General features: G+C 41.9%; 1 protein-coding gene across 1 annotated transcript in view; it reads right to left on the bottom strand.

Annotated features, from left to right (window-relative positions):
- PDZD8 (PDZ domain containing 8) overlaps positions 1-16,972 on the bottom strand; it is a 255,486-nt gene that overhangs the window by 167,312 nt on the left and 71,202 nt on the right. Inside the window, exon 2 of the mRNA XM_084633971.1 lies at positions 16,292-16,464. The gene's annotated coding sequence lies outside the window, so the exon portion shown is untranslated. The remainder of the gene's footprint in view (positions 1-16,291; positions 16,465-16,972) is intronic.

The raw sequence follows: 16,972 nt of genomic DNA, 5'->3' as shown, positions 1-16,972 counted from the left end.
ATAGCGGGCCTGTCACCTTGTCATTCCTCATTTCTATAAAAACAAATTCATACCATCAATAGTTCCTCACACTGTCAGGCAGCTTCCCTCATGAGGGAGAGGAGGTTTCGGGAACACGTGGAAGAAGCCCTGGTGGCACAGTTGCTATGGAGATATACTGCCAGGGAATGGGGAAGAGTTGTAGGGAACTTCTGAGCCACCATGGAATGAGGCCACCGAGCTAAGGGACCTTGCATGTAACAGACATTCTGAGATTCAGAGATCTCAGGAGATCTGCGGGATCTGGGGACTGGACCGGCTGTTTCTTCTATAGGTGGTGCTGGAGGCAGCTGATTCTTCATCCCTCTGCCCTTTCTATGCAGATGAGGGAAGATCTACTTTAGGATTTAGGGGGAATGGGATTGCCTCCAAGTGATTTGTAAAATGCCATGCATACCTTTAGTATTACATAAATACAAACAAACCCATTGCCAGCTCATATATTATTTTCATTACAGTAGAACCTAGTGGCCTCAGTCTAGATCAGTTCCCATTATTCTAGACACGATAGATCATAAAGTTCAAGGCCAGAAGGGACCACCAGAGCATCTAATTTGACCTATATATAACAGGCCACTAATCACCACCCAGCCACCCCTATACGAAGCCCAACAACAAGAAACAGACAAAAGTATTACAGCCCTGATGAGACTAAATTTCTGTTTGTCACAGGCAGAAAACAGGAGAGACTGAGGAGCACCAATGCCCAAGGCCCCTTGAATGGCAGAGAATTGAGTTAGAGAGATATACCCATTTAATTCTGGCAAGAGGCCAGTGCTGCAGATGAAGGTGAAAAAAATCCAAGTTCCCCGCCAATCTGACCTGGGGAAAAATTCCTTCCCAACCCTAAATATGGCAATCAGTTAGACTCTGAACATGTGAGCAAGATCCACCAGCCAAGCACCTGAGACAGAATTCTCAGTACCATTTCACATCACCAGCCCACCCCATCCAGTGTCCAGCCTCTGATGCTTCAGAGCAAGGAGACCAAACCACCCCCGAAACTAGAATACATCCTGGGGACCCCTTTCTGACTCCTAGAGGTGATCAGCTGAACGATGAGATTTTAGGAACATAAGATATGATCTGGAAGGGACCTCCAGAACTGTGAAGCCCAGCCCCTCAGGATATCCTGTCATATAATGCCACTCACAAATGTATTAAGCTCTGTCTTAAAATTATTCAGGTTCTTTCCCCCCACAATGCTTACTGGGTGGAAGTTCCAGTGCCTCACTCTCTGATGGTTAAAAACCTTCTTCTAATATCCAGCCTAAATTTAATCATGGCCAGTTTATATCCATTTGTTCTTGTGCCAGCATCGTCTTTTAGCTTAAATGGCACTTTAGTCTCCTTGGTATTTGCCACCCGATTTATTTATAGAGAGCAGTCATCTCCGCCTCAGACTTTGTTTTACTAGGTTAAACAAGTCAAACTCTTTTAGTCCCCTCTTCTAACATAGGCTCTTCATTCCCTTGATCAAGCTAGTAGCTCTTCACTGCACCTGTTCCAGTTTGAATTAATCTTTCTTGAACACAGGTGACCGGAACTGTACACAGTATCCTAGCTGAGGTTTTACTAGTTCCTTGTGCAATAGCTCCAAAGCGTCCCTATCTCCGCTGGAAATACCTTGTTTAACATATCCTAGGATCACATTTGCCTTTTTCACAGCCACATCACATCAGCGGCTCCTAGTCATTCTATGATCGATCAACACGCCTATCTCTCTCCTCTTCTGCTGCTTTCAATTGATGAGCATGGGGCTTATAGCAGAAATTCTTGTTATTAGTCCCTAAGTGCATGGTCTTGCACTTTGTACTGTTAATTCATTTCTATTAGTCCAGTCCTCAAGGTGGTCCAATTCTTAATGCATAATATTCCAATCCTCAACTGTATTGATGGTGCCTACTAACTTTGTGTCATCAGCACATTTAATTAGCACATTTCTACTTTTTGTGGCAAGGCCATAATCCAAGATGTAGTTTTCTGTGTGTAATAGTATTAAGAACGATGCACTGGTATATTATACAGTACTGTAAATACAATTTTTTTGCATAATAAACTATATGGTTGCTAATGCCTTTGCTGTGAAAAAGATGTACCGTGATTTCACAATACATTATATTAATTGGCTTAGCTCCCCAACCACAGCTGAGGAGGCAAGGTAAAAAAAGAAAGCAGACTTAAGCTACTTTTGTGCTCCCTAAAACAGAGCTTTTAATCTTCCACGCCCCAGTAAAAACCTTCCCTGGTACTTCCTTTCCTGATCACTATGGACAACACCACCATTCTACCTATCACTCAGGGCTATACCCTGGGTGTTATCTTTGATGCGGACCTCACTTTAGGTCCTCACATCCATGCTATGTCTAATTCTTTCTGCATAACATCTGTAAGTGTTGGCCTTTCCTGTCCATCCATTACTAAAACTCTATCCAGGCTCTCATCATCCCACATGGCAGTTACTGAAACATCCTTTTCCCTGGCCCTGACAAATGCAATCTTGCCCTGTGAATATCCATTCCGGATGCTGCTGCAATGGTAATTTTCCTAGCCCATCACTTTGATCACATCACCCCTCTTTTTGCACCTCTCCATGGACTCCCTTTTCTCTATCATATCAAATATAAGACACTTGTCTTCACTTCCAAGGGCAAGACACACTCAAACATGATACAGGGCTCAGCTACTTGTTCATGCCTCCAGAGAAAGTGAAGACTAAGGCTACGTCTACACTACAGCCTATCTTGTTATAACTTATGTTCCTCAGGGATGTAAATAAACCACCTCCTGAGCGACATAAGTTACACCGATATAAGCGCTCGTGTGCACAGTGCTATGTTGGTGGGACATAGCTTCTGCTGTTTGTGGAGGTGGTTTATTATGCCAATCAGACAGCTCTCTCTGGGACAATAAGTAGAACTGGAGTTCCTCAATTTAGCATGATAGACAGCTCTTTTTGCTTCCTGGTAGGTGGAGTCGTATTAGTTCTGTGGGGACTGGAAGACAGAGGATCACATGCCTACATGTAATAGTCCATAGTAAGAATGATATAGTGGATGGCTGAGATGGTTGGCCAAGCCTATTCCTCAAAAAGCAAGTAACTGTATTTAGGTACCTACTTTCTCATCTGCAAGTAGAAAAGTTATTTTTCTCTTCATAAATCAATAACTAATGAAAAACAGTTCTCTCTCTCTCAATGGCTTCCAATACCCGAAAAGCTGGGGGAATTGCTATAGGAAAGGAGAAGTGGAAACTACTCAACATATATAGGTTTTGTTTTACTTTAGAAACTTGTGGGATTGGCAGGCTTTCCAGTTCATCTGATCTCAACATTGGATGTCTTTGTATACATTGGGGAGTATGGAGCAGAAGGCGGGCATGCAGTCTTTTTTCATTCCCTGCAGCATTCCCAGTCTGGCACAGCAAGTTAAAAGGCATTTCAACACACAAACAAAAAATAGGTATTTGGGGCCATTTCTGCTACCCTTACTCATGCCCCAAAGTATTTTAACTCCACAGGTAGTTCCACTGGTTTCATTAGAGCTACTCATAGAGTAAGATGCTACTTAATATGAGGAAGAATAAATGAACTGGCCCTTAACTTGCATTGAAAGGTATACCTCATGGGACAAGGACTACATTTTTGTTACACTGAGGGCCTGATCTAGGTTCCCCTGATGCTAGGGGAGGGAAGATTAAAATCTATTTTAAATTCTGTCTCCTAGCATATCATCTAGCATCAACCTAATGTCACCGCCGCATCATAAAGTATACCAGGAAAAACGCATATTTCTAACAGGAAGCAAAGACTGGAAGAAGCACATTGTTGTTTGAAGTGCTTTCTAGGCATATTGGCAGAAGCCTCATTTTCATACCACATCACATGCTGCACTGGCAGCTAACTTCTATAGCTTCTTAACACAAATTATATGTGTTTCCCCCTTTATGTTAGTATATTGCCCTTTGGAAACCTGAACGTGTCAAGTAGACGTGTGGGGCTTGTTTAGACCGGCTCCTGTTATGAGCATCACAAAGGATGACTTATCAGGGGCCATCTCAACCATTCCACCAAACCCACAGCTACAGGGGGCCTTACGTGGGCAGGGGATCCTGTGTCTGAAGATTTTTGGAGAAAGTAATTTGCCTCTCCCACTAGCAAAGATCAAATACACACATCTGTGGTTTCGTAAATGTTCGTTTACTATGTGCATCTAATGGATATACAGGAACACATATGGTTTTGGTGGATATGGACCCCATTTAATGTTAATTTGGCTCTCCTTCGCTGGCATGAAAGAAAGATAAGAAGAGCATGTGTTTGTATGGTGGTTATGCACAATTTAATTCCTCTAAGGGCACCCTTGCTACTAGGGCACCTTACCACCTGTATGAGTAGGCGCATTAGATACTCATTTATCCCCCTGTTACCATTGCCCAAACTCCACATCTAGGGGAAAAAGTCACCACAACACAGAAAGAAATGAGAAATATAGGGCCTGTCTCTCCACCATCTTGCACTTTGTGTAGCCACCTATTCCTGTACAAAGTGGGTACAAAGTGCTACCAAATCAAGGACGGTAAACTCACCGGATTATAGGGTTGCCTTAAGACCCACTTTACCATCAATGCAGCAAGTCTATATTAGAGGGTTGCACTGGCGTAACTCCGCTGACGTAGTTACATTGGTGCAAATTTCTCTAGACAAGGCCTAACTTAATCCTACAAAGATATTAAAAGGGTGGTTGAGGGAGCTTATGTTCAAATGTTGATGTTTTTTCATGCCTTGTATGTCTTAGCAAAGTCCTGTTATCCATCTCCCTGCACTCCAGAGTTCTGAGGCCTTAATGAGGAAGGAGACAAAGAAGATATGGGCATTTCTACTCTCCCATGGACTGTATAACAAGACAGGACTTTTTCCTGAGGATTTCTTTTTTAAGTTGATTTTAATACTTTCCCCCCGTCTACAAGAAAGCTAAACAGATTGCGAGTCAGTGAATTTGGGAGCTGAAAGAGGTTTTTTTTAAAATACCTGCCACCCACCCCGAGCAGCAGTTCTGATATGATGTTTGTCCTAACCCTAGCAAAACGTCATTGGATACATGCAGCAGCCTAGCCTTTAAACTGCCCCTCAAGTTTGCGTAGCCTTAAGAAGTAATTTTCCAAGCACATGAGGACAGCAGTTACTTGTTCTCATATTGACCTTTATGTATTTATAATTATGAAGAATTTTTAATGACTCTATTAGGCTGGTTGGTTCAAACTACCCATTCTCCAGGCAAAGGCGTAGGCACTGGGGTGACAAACTCAAGAAGTATGACATACACACACTTAGTTACTCACAGGCCACCAAATGATGATTCCAATTACACTGGTGTAAATCCAGAGTAACTCCACAATAGTCAACAGCATGCGCCATATTTACACTACTGTAATGGAAATCAGAATCTAGTCCACAATCTCCAGCATGCCTGTGAGCTCTTGATTCAGAGTGAAGGTTAGGAACTCCTGCAATGAGCATTAGTTACAGAAAGACATTTAATAAGTTGTACAAAGCTTTCTGATAGCTCTGAATAATTTTTGCCTTGTAAATAGTGTAAATTAATTGCTACACAGAAAGACTTTTATTAAGGACATATCCAATAGGATTTTCTCTGCCTTTCATTGCTTATTTTTATTTTGAAGGTCATAGAGGGAAAAAAGGGATTTTAGTAATTTAAAAAGCTACAGAAAATTATGAGCTTACAAATGTACAGATGAAATACAATTACAAAGAAGGGGCACAGAAATCTAGCATTAGGGACAGTGTAAGTACAGAGGATAAAATAATAAAGGTAACAATTACAATGAAGTATCCCAATGGGATATTTAAAGTTGTATGAAACTATTTATACCAAAGGCTGACTGGTTTAATAGCAGGAACACTGTATTCAGTTTAATAGTGGACCAAATAACAAAATATTCTGAATAGAGTCTATATTTGTAGCTTGTGAGCTTTTCATCAGAGCCATGATACCCAACTTTACAGAACTAGTATTTACAATTGGTACACAAGAATTGGGCCTTTGGGGCAGTGGAAAATCTCGCAGAAATTAGCAAGGAAAAGGCTCAGCTGGACTAGAAGCGAAGCATTCTTGGTATTTAACAGTGCTTTTGACACAATGATTTTAATTGGGTACCCCAAAATTTTACCAAACATATGTTTAACATTTCACAAACACTTAGACTTTGGAGGCAATCCCACTACATATTCCCCACTTCAGCAAATTGTACCAGTAGTACTGAGCATCACACATACCTTCTTTACAAGCCATGTCTACACTAGACCACTGCATCTCTGCAATGGTGAAGAACATCCCCACTAGCCTGTCCTGTTTAGGGTGCACACAATACACTGTGTTCAAACACAGCATGCCCTGTACCATTGCAACTAGCGGTACATTGTGTTTATATATCACACAATTCCTGGGACAGCTCCTATCCACTGCCCAAATCAGTTTCCTTCCTGAAAAATATAAACACTTGCATTTTATAAGTATAATTTGCAAACATATAAATGAAGGGAGAAGCTGAGCCCAGGAGCAGGAAGCAGGCTGTTGTCCCTAACTCTGAAGCATTTTGCAGCAGGGTTTTCTTTAAATCTATATACTTAACTGAGTGGTGGGTTAATCAGTTAGCTGACTAGCTGGCAGTGATTTCAGCAGAGGAAGAGTCTGCATGGATTCCAACTGAAAGTTCCTACAAGAAAGTGGAGGGAAGATGTTGTTTCAGACCACAGGTGGCCAACCTGAGCCTGACAAGGAGCCAGAATTTCCCAATGTACATTGCCAAAGAGCCACTGTAATATGTCAGCAGCCCTGCATCAGCTCCCCCACCACGCTCCCAGTACCTCCCACTCACCGGCAGCCCCGCCAGTCAGCGCCTCCCGCACTCTCCCCATCAGCGTTTTATGGCATGCAGGAGGCTCTGGGGAAAAGGGGGAGGAGAGAGGGCACTGCAGGCTTAGGGGAGGGGGTAGGGCCTCTGGCAGAGCCAGGGGTTGAGCAGTGAGCACCCCCCGGCACATTGGAAAGTTGACGCCTGTAGCTCCAGGCCCGCAGTCGCTGCCTATACAAAGAGCCGCATATTAACTTCTGAAGAGCCGCATGTGGCTCCGGAGCCCCAGGTTGGCCACTCTGTTTTAGACTAAGCGAACTGTCTAGATTTTGTGTTCAAAGACTCTAACTGAGACTTAGGTGAACTAAATCTAAACTTTTGGGAACTCTCAATTTCTTCTCACTGTGTTTCTGTGGGGACTGAACTGTTCAGATTTTAATTTGGTTTCTTTATTTATATTTATGTGTAACTATGAAGATAATGTCTGCGGATTATAAAATAGCCAAGTTATGTTATAAAATTAGATTATTATTTGTTTCTTTATCATAAGATTTTATAAAGTTATTTAATTAATTTCATTTCTTTAGTTCCTTTTGGGACTTGAATCTGGGGAGGTTGATCCTGTGCAATCCTTGCTGAAAATCCTTAGAGACTGAACTCGGGGTCTCCAGCTACTTTCTATGGGAGTTGTTTTTTTTGAGGCACTGGAGACGGGAAATGAAGTGAACTCTAGCCCACCCAAAGCTTACACAGGTACTTATAGACTGTGATCAAGTCATCCCTTAACCTTCTCCTTGTTAATCTAAATAGATTGAGTTCCTTGAGTCTATTAGTATCAGACATGTTTTCTAATCCTTTAATCAGTGTTATGGCTCTTCTCTGAACCCTGTTCAATTTATCAGTGTCCTTCTTGAGGGTCCTGGTCATAGTCCTGGTCTGACCTGGGCCTGTATACTGTTTTATCACAACTGCCTGCAGTGATAAATAGCTGTGCAAAATTTAGTGCTGTTGCTAAATTTCTCATGCATCTACAGTATATGGACTATAGCCAAGGCCTGGTCTACACACAGTGTTTGTACTGGTATAATCATTTTAGTTAGGGGTGTGATTTTTAACTGATATAGTTTCACTTGTACAACCCCTCATGTGGATGAAGTTATACCAGTAAAAATGTGCCTTTTTCCAGTATATTTTATTCCACATCACATGCTGTACAGGAACAAGCTATACCAGCATGGTTGCATCTACAGCACCCTAGAAGGTTTGTACCACTTTAACTATACTGGTATAGCTAAAGGATTATAACTTTCTAGTGGTAGACAAATCCTGAATTTAAAATGATAATCAGAATTTTAAAGCATACAAAAATCATGAAATAGTAGTTAAGGTTCTCATTACAGTCAATATTAGCTCTCCCACATTGCACGCAGTATTCTTAATATATAGTTAAATGTGTAACTTAATAAACCGAATATGGTATGTGCAGAGTCAGTTAATATTGCAGAGAAAACTCCACTTATTCATTTGCCGACTTCACTACATATATTACATTTCAAACTTAGCCTTGCATTTACATGAGTTGTTGCACTTAATATCAACTAGGGTAGCTTGTGATCAAGCTAATTGTCTGGGTCAGTTTCAGTGAGGTGGGAAGGGGCCTAACACCAGAGTGAATATTTTCCACTTGGAAATTCTATGGATTTTTTTTAAAATTATTAGTAAAAGTTTATGGCTGTGTAGGAACTGATGACTAAGGAAAGACTTAATAGATGTGATGGCAGTTTGGACCTTGCCCATGGGAGAAGCTTAGGTAATTCAGGACAATCTTCACAGGTGTGGGATGATTCTCATCTTTGAAAAGGGATCTTGTTTCAGGTTGTAAGGGAAAAGATGCAAAGGGATCTTGCACTGAAAAATTGATGGGTCTTATTTACTTTCACACAGAGGGCCTCCTTCTCACCACTTCAGTGGAAGTTACTCATATCCTGTGATGGGAGAGTAGGGCCCACAGGAAGTCAAACCTTCTCAATAGTCTAATCAGGATTGCACTTGTGAGTAGAGCTAAAACAGACCACTCTGGCAAGGTCAAAATTCTTCTGTTAGAATCAGTTGTAAATAAATAAAGTTTGGGGTGAGATTTTCAGAAGTGCTCAACGTTGGCTTACCTCTGTCCACACTGAAATCCAGGGTAAAACTCCCATACACTTAGGTGGGAGTAAAGTTATTCAAAGCAGAGCACTTTGGAAAATCCCACCCCCAATACACTGTAAATTCAAAATGTTTCTTTATGTAACACACTGGAACCTACAGGTGTAGATCATTTGGAGCCACTGATGAAGCATGAATATGTGCGGTGTTAAGAAGTTTACTCCAAGGGGCAAAGGCTATCAGCAAGACAGCTTCCCCACATTCCTCTCTTTGTCTTTGTATAAAACCCTAGCCTTATTTTACATCCCTGCAAAATAAAACGGTGAGGTTTCAATTATTTCCCACCCTTTGCAGTTGATTTATAAAGCATTTAAGACCATTAGATCCATCCTTGATTAGAAATATTGCAAATACAATAGTGTAATTATCATATCATTAAAAGCGGCAAAGAGACCTGTGGAACCTTATAGACTAACAGACGTATGGGAGCATAAGCTTTCGTGTGTGAATACCCACTTCATCGGATGCATGTAGTGGAAATTCCCAGAGGCAGGTATAAATATGCAAGCAAGAATCAGGCTAGGGATAACGAGGTTAGTTCAATCAGGGAGCCTCTTCTAACAGGTGAGGTGTGAACACCAAGGGAGGAGAAACAGCTTTTGTAGTTGGCTAGCCTTTCACAGTCATTGTTTAATCCTGAGCTGATGGTGTCAAATTTGCAAATGAACTGAAGCTCAGCAGTTTCTCTTTGAAGTCTGGTCCTGAAGTTTTTTTGCTGCAGGATGGCTACCTTTAAATTTGCTATTGTGTGTCCAAGTAGGTTGAAGTGTTCTCCTACAGGTTTTTGTATATTGCCATTCCTAATATCTGATTTGTGTCCATTTATCCTTTTACGTAGGGACTGTCCAGTTTGGCCAATGTACATAGCAGAGGGGCATTGCTGGCACATAGAATCATAGAATATCAGGGTTGGAAGGGACCTCAGGAGGCCATCTAGTCCAACCCTCTGCTCAAAGCAGGACCAATCCCCAATTAAATCATGATGGCGTCTATTACATTGGTGGATGTGCAGGTGAATGAACTGGTGATGGTGTGGCTGATCTGGTTTGGTCCTGTGATGGTGTCACTGGTGTAGATATGTGGGCAGAGTTGGCATCGAGGTTTGTTGCATGGATTGGTTCCTGAGTTAGAGTTACGATGGTGTGGTGTGTAGTTGCTGGTGAGAATATGCTTCAGGTTGGTGGGTTGTCTGTGGGTGAGGACTGGCTTGCCTCCCAAGACCTGTGAAAGCGAGGGATCGTTGTCCAGGATGGGTTGTAGATAACTGATGATGCGTTGGAGAGGTTTTAGCTGAAGACTGTATGTGATGGCCAGTGGAGTTCTGTTGGTTTCTTTCCTGGGCTTGTCTTGCAGCAGGAGTCTTCTGGGTATTTGTCTGGCTCTGTTGATCGGTTTCCTTATTTCCTTGTGTGGGTATCGTAGTTTTGAGAATGCTTAATGAAGATCTTGTAGGTGTTGGTCTCTGTCTGAGGGGTTGGAGCAAATGCAGTTGTACCTCAGCGCTTGGCTGTAGACAATGGATCATGTGGTGTGTCCGGGATGGAAGCTGGAGGCATGAAGGTAAGCATAGCGGTCGGTGGGTTTTCGGTATAGGGTGGTGTTAATGTGACCGTCACTTATTTGCACAGTGGTGTCTAGGAAGTGGACCTCCCGTGTAGATTGGTCCAGGCTGAGGTTGATGGTGGGGTGGAAGCTATTGAAATCATGGTGGAATTCTTCCAGGGTTTCCTTCCCATGGGTCCAGATGATGAAGATGTCATCAATGTAGTGTAGGTAGAGAAGGGACGTGAGTGGACAAGAGCTGAGGAAGCATTGTTCCAGGTCAGCCATAAAAATGTTGGCATATTGTGGGGCCATGCAGGTGCCCATAGCGGTGCCACTGGTCTGGAGCTATATATTGTCACCAAATTTGAAATAACTGTGCATGAAGATAAAGTCACAGAGCTCAGCAACCAGTTGTGCTGGGCATCATCAGGGATACTGTTCCTGACAGCTGTGTGTGGGATGTTTGTGCAGAGAGCCTCTACATCCACGGTGGCTAGGATGGTGTTTTCTGGAAGATCACTAATGTATTGTAGTTTTCTCAGGAAATCAGTGATGTCACGGAGATAGCTGAGTAGGGTGGCGTAGGGTCTGAGTAGAGTCCACATATCTGGACAGTCCTTCAGTGAGAGTGCCAATGTCCAAGATGATGGGGTGTCCAGGATTTCTGGGTTTGTGGATCTTGGGTAGTAGATAGAATAACCCCGGTCGGGGCTCTAAGGGTATGTTGATTTGTTCCTGTGTTAGTATAGGGAGTGTCCTGAGTAGATGGTGCAGTTTCTCAGTGTATTCCTCAGTGGGATCTGAGGAAAGTGGCCTGTAGAATTTGGAGAGTTGTCTGGCAGCCTCCTTTTGGTAGTCAGACCTGTTCATGATGACAACAGCACCTCCTTTATCAGCCTCTTTGATTATAATATCAGGGTTGTTTCTGAGGCTGTGGATGGCATTGCATTCTGCATGACTTAGGTTATGAGGCAAGTGATGTTGTTTTTCCACAATTTCTGCCTGTGTCCGTCGGCGGAAGCATCCTATGTATAGGTCCAGACTGTCATTTTGACCCTCAGGAGGAGTCCATGTGGAGTTCTTCTTGTGCTGTTCAGTGTTATCTTGAAAGTATTCTTTGAGTCTAACATGGCGAAAGTAGGCTTTCAGATCACCGCAGAACTGTACCATGTTGTGGGGCAGAAAGAGAGTCCCCGAGACAGGACAGACTCTTCTGCCGGGCTGAGTGTGCAGCTGGATAGATTGACGATATTGCTGGGTGAGTTAGGGGCCCCGTGTGGCAGGTAGGATGTTAGACAGCTTACAGTCCTTTTTCCTTTGTAGAGAGGTGAAGTGTGTAATGTAGATCTCCTGTCTTATTTTATATCATTGTCATCCTACATGAGATACACAGAAAGGCTTCTTCAAAAAGCCATTTTCCATTACTTGTAATTTTAAATCTTTAAGCCCCTTTATGAAAAGCCATCTGGAAATAAATGTAGCTGGGCCAATTTATTTAATGAATTTAATGTGCCACTCTTCCATATTAAGGAAAAATCTAACAGGATGATTGAGTGGGGCCAAACTTCTCCAGGAAATTCCTTTATAATACCCAATTGAATTATTGTTTTTCTATTAGGGCAGCCAAAACATTTACTGTCCTTGATAATATAGGATATGTGCCACAACTTTCTGCCACTAAGCTAGGCACACTGCATCTGGATATGTGCCCAGTTATTTGAATATTTCCACATGAGTGATTTATTTTAAAAAGAAAGACTACACAAATTATACTGAATACGGCAAGTTCCTATTGGATTATATGACAAAGCTAGGTGTCTTGATGCCAAATGGATAAAATCTGTCCAAGTAATCCATACACATACACATTAAGGCCAAGACTTTCAAAAATGAGTGTCTAAAAGTCAGGCTCGTGGAATGGAGTTTTCAAATGATCCAAAAGGAGTGAAACTCCCAACCCCCATTTCAGTCAGAGTCAGGCACCTAACGACCTTTGGCACCTTTGTATATTGAAGGCCAAAGTCTTTATATAGGCACCTAAATAATAAGCTTGATTTTCAAAAGCACTGAGCACCCAGCAGCTCTCATTTATGCGAGTGGTAGCTCTGCATGTCCGTACCACATTTGAAAATAAAGCTACTTATTTAGGGGCCTAAATAAGGTCCTAGGAGTCAAATTCTAGGTATCCATTCTTTAAAACCTTGGATCAACAGTTTTATCTGTTTAAGTACCATAGACTAAAGTGTTTAACCTAGAGATGACCAAAAGTGACCAAGCCAAGAGGGCACCTATATAACATGAAGGATGTCAGGCTTACAACATTGGTTCAAGATACTTTGCTTTTTAAGAAGGATGTTGTTAAAACAGGACTAGGAGATTTACATTTTATTCCAGATTGCCTTTGTGAACTTGGGCAAGTCATGGAGCCCTCTCTCAGGGCTTTACGTCTGAAGGACTAGGACTCTCCTTCCAAGATCTGCAGGAAGTGTGGGATAGAGGGAAGGAGGGGCAAAAACCACCTACCTATCTCTCCTGCTGCTCCTCAGACCTCATGGAGGAACCACATCTTTTCCTGCTTGTGAATTCACCTCTGCTCTTACCCACAGTGAACCTTAGGAGGTTCATCAGGGTTCCCAATCCCCCAGCTGGCCTTAGGAGCCTCCGTCATCCCTTCAGTCTTAGAAGCTCTTTGGCCCCAAATGAGTCAGAACTGGATCCTGAACCACAATTGAGCCAAAGCTGAATCATTAGGATGCCAGCTGTCCAGAACAGGCCTGCTTTTTCCACAAAATATTGCCTGCTTTGGTAGCACACAGTTTTGGGTTTGGGCTCTCTTTGTTAGAAAATGATACATCATTTCCACAGTTTGGTCTGTTAATCCTCCTTAAATCTCCCCTGGCTCAACTGCCATAGAACATACTTCAGAGTCAGAATCCAGAGACCACACAGCACTATCTTGGTGGAGATCAAATTCTGAGCTTTAGAAACATCAGCTGAGCTCAGAAATGGGGTTAGTGTTTATGACACGGGCTTTGTCAGTAAGGTAACAGGAAACTCCCTATGTTTCAGCACCAACAGTTTAGAATAAGTCCAAGTGGCTCCATACCTGTTTCAATGTAGCTAACTATTAGTTCACAGACAAAGCTCTTAAGCTTGCTCTCCCCCTTATTGTGCTGACATTTCATTACATGTGCCCCACAATTCTGCATTTAAAGTTATTATGACTTTAAAAATTTAACAGACTACCCCTTTTATGGAGGGTACCAAAACCATCTGAGTGTTCATCATTCTGAAAGAATTCATCCCATAGAGATTCAATTAATTTTTCATATATCCATAAACAGATTCAAGATGTTCTCTCTCAGCTGAACCATAAAGGTCTCTGCTTTCACCAAAGTTCTAGATCGGTATGCGGCCCACTTTGATATGCCAAGATTCCCCCAAAGTCATAACTGCCATCATCTGTATTTACTAACTCAGGCTTATTGGAATCCTGAAAAATGAGTACAGGAACTATTTCAGTGTGAACCTCAAGTCCGGATTGTCCCAGCCTTCAAAAGCTAGTTCAACTCATATGTAGCCATACCACCTTGGCTATGATCTCATAAGCTAAGCAGAGCTGGGCCTGTTCAGAAAATGAAATGGCTGCAGAAAGTGGTATTGATGAGTCATTCTGTGGCATGGCATTTTTTCCAAAGAGTCCATATTGAACCAAAAAGAAAAGGAGTACTTGTGACACCTTAGAGACTAACCAATTTATTTGAGCATAAGCTTTTGTGAACCACAGCTCACTTCATCGGATGCATAAAGTGGAAAGCTTATGCTCAAATAAATTGGTTAGTCTCTAAGGTGCCACAAGTACTCCTTTTCTTTTTGCAAATACAGACTAACACGGCTGCTACTCTGAAACCTGTCATATTGAACCAGTGGTTCAGCACCTCAAGAGTAGAAATGTTAAAATCTGGTATCCTGACCAAATTTCTGTTTGGGTAATTACACTGTGTCTATCAAAATTTCCTATGTATTTTCAATTGGATAAGGAATTCTTCACTCCGTATCCTAAGCTACAGTGTGATATTGCAGTGCATTGTACAACTGCTACCATGTTTCCCCCCTGATATTGCCACATTTCAGTGGTTGGTGGAATTATTCATATAAGGGCAGAATTCTCAGCTGGTGTAAAATTGTCAGAGCCTGATTCAAAGGAGCTAGAACAATTTACACCAACTGAGGATCTTCCCCATATACTTTTAAAGCACTTTGGGATCCCACTGAATGAAAACTAAATTGTTACCAAGACAAGCACCCATCATATGCTCAGCTTTCCTTATGCCCGCATTGGCCTATGCAATCTCCATCAGAAGGCCATTTCAGAAGAGCTGTCATAACTCCCTTGCTGCAGACAGAGAGCTCAAATCTGTTACCTTACCTCTGCTTCCACATCCCTTAAAATCAGAAGACAAGTTATTTGTCCAGCGGTGGTTCTGGCCAAGCTAACAGTGTGTCCGAGTAATTTTAGGGGTCTTAAATAAAAGCAAAGGGTATAGGGTTGAAATAACGTGAAAAATCACTAAACTTTAAGCTGAATGTAAGCACAACTAGACTAAATCCAACTTAAACCTTAACTAGCTGGGATCTAAGCCAAGTTACTGAGAAAACAAACCAAAAAGGTGAAAACATTGTATCTTAAAATGTCCTTTGTCTCAGCCACCTGCTGCCAGCCTATCTGTCTTTCAGTGTCCTAGAAAGATACTTGCAATGTTCCAGCAAGGGGACAAAACTTCCCTACCCCAGGTTTCTTACAATAAAAAATACATAGCTCTTGAATAGGGATTTTCATCGGTAGATCTCAAGGCACTTTACCAATGAGGTAAGTATGATTATCCTCATTTTATATGTGGGGAAAATTGCAGAGTTGTTTGCCCGAGGTTACCCAGCGAGCCAGCAGTAGAGCTCGGAATAGAACACAGGTGTCCTGAGTCCTAGTCTAGTGCTCTTACCCACTAGGCCATGCTGCCTTCCCAGTCTGAAGTGTTCATGTATTGCCTCATCCTGTAGTCCAGACATGAATACACAAAGACAATTGTATTTCAAGGTCATGCCAAATATGTATAGGTTGAGTATCTCTGTCTTTTCATTTCCATCTTCTATCTTGCACGGGTGTATATCTACGCTTTACCAAAGCTCTTCTTCCCATATGATAATAAAGTCTTTGAACCTGTCTAACCAGCGAGAGCCATGTATGCACATCTTGTGAAATACTAGTTAAGAAGACCAGACATTTTACTTTTAACACCTTGGAGCCTTTTAAAGCACCCCCACCTCCCATTGCAAGTCTGAGCATATATCCTCTTTGGAACAGCTTCTGTTAGCATGTTAATGAACACTTCACCTTAGGGGTTCTCTCTGTTCCCCGGCTGAATAAAGTTTGGAAAAGTTACAATTCATAAAGTACATCTTTACATCCAATCTGCCATGGCAGCATATCAGACAGCAAGAAAAGGACCATTACAGTCATCAAAAGGTGATTGACTTTAGAGAGGCTAATCACATATTCATCTACACAAGGACTTCTGCTAAAAATCCATGCAGCTCAGTAACCTGTGCTAAATATGGCAGGTCTTACCTTCTCTGCACTTACTGTCTACCATACACATCTATCCAACGTCTCAAACAGAGTGGTATTTCTGGTTTACATGACTTTCAGTATCTATAACTTCTTCTTTCAGTCTTGATGCAGTTCTGTCATTCCCCTCTGGAAACTTGGTTGCACTGGCGGATGATATGTCAAGTAATCACCTGGAAAACAAACAAACTGTGTAATAAAAAGAGGTGGAATTTTCCTCGATATAGCATTTTCCAAGGAGATTTCCTGTGTACAGTGTGGTGAATCATATCCCAGACCATAGGCAATACTTTCCTGTAACATTCATTAAATTAACTCAATTGGTACGTGTGTTATTCCTGAACATTTTTAGCAGCTAAAAATGCCTAGGAAATATATATCTGCTTTTTCCCCCTACGTATGGGTACAAATATAGGGTCAGATCCTCAGCAGGCATGAATCAGCTCCATGGCAGTCCATGGAGTTATACTAATTGAAGATCTAGCCTATATCTATTTAAAATAGGCAAGGTGTCCTGAGGAGGCACTTCTATGATATTAACAAAGAGTAGCAGTCTGCAGAACATTGCAAATGTCCACATATGCCCTAAAGCCAGGGTATTGGTTAGTATGTGAACAGATACCTTTTAAAAAATGGGACATAAACACCAGCAGCCAGGAATCCATGCAGATATTTGCTGAG

Source organism: Lepidochelys olivacea, assembly GCF_965140295.1.
Source record: "Lepidochelys olivacea isolate rLepOli2 genome assembly, chromosome: 7".
In the NCBI taxonomy this organism is placed as follows: Eukaryota; Metazoa; Chordata; order Testudines; family Cheloniidae; genus Lepidochelys; species Lepidochelys olivacea.
This window is presented reverse-complemented; position numbering and strand designations above follow the sequence as displayed.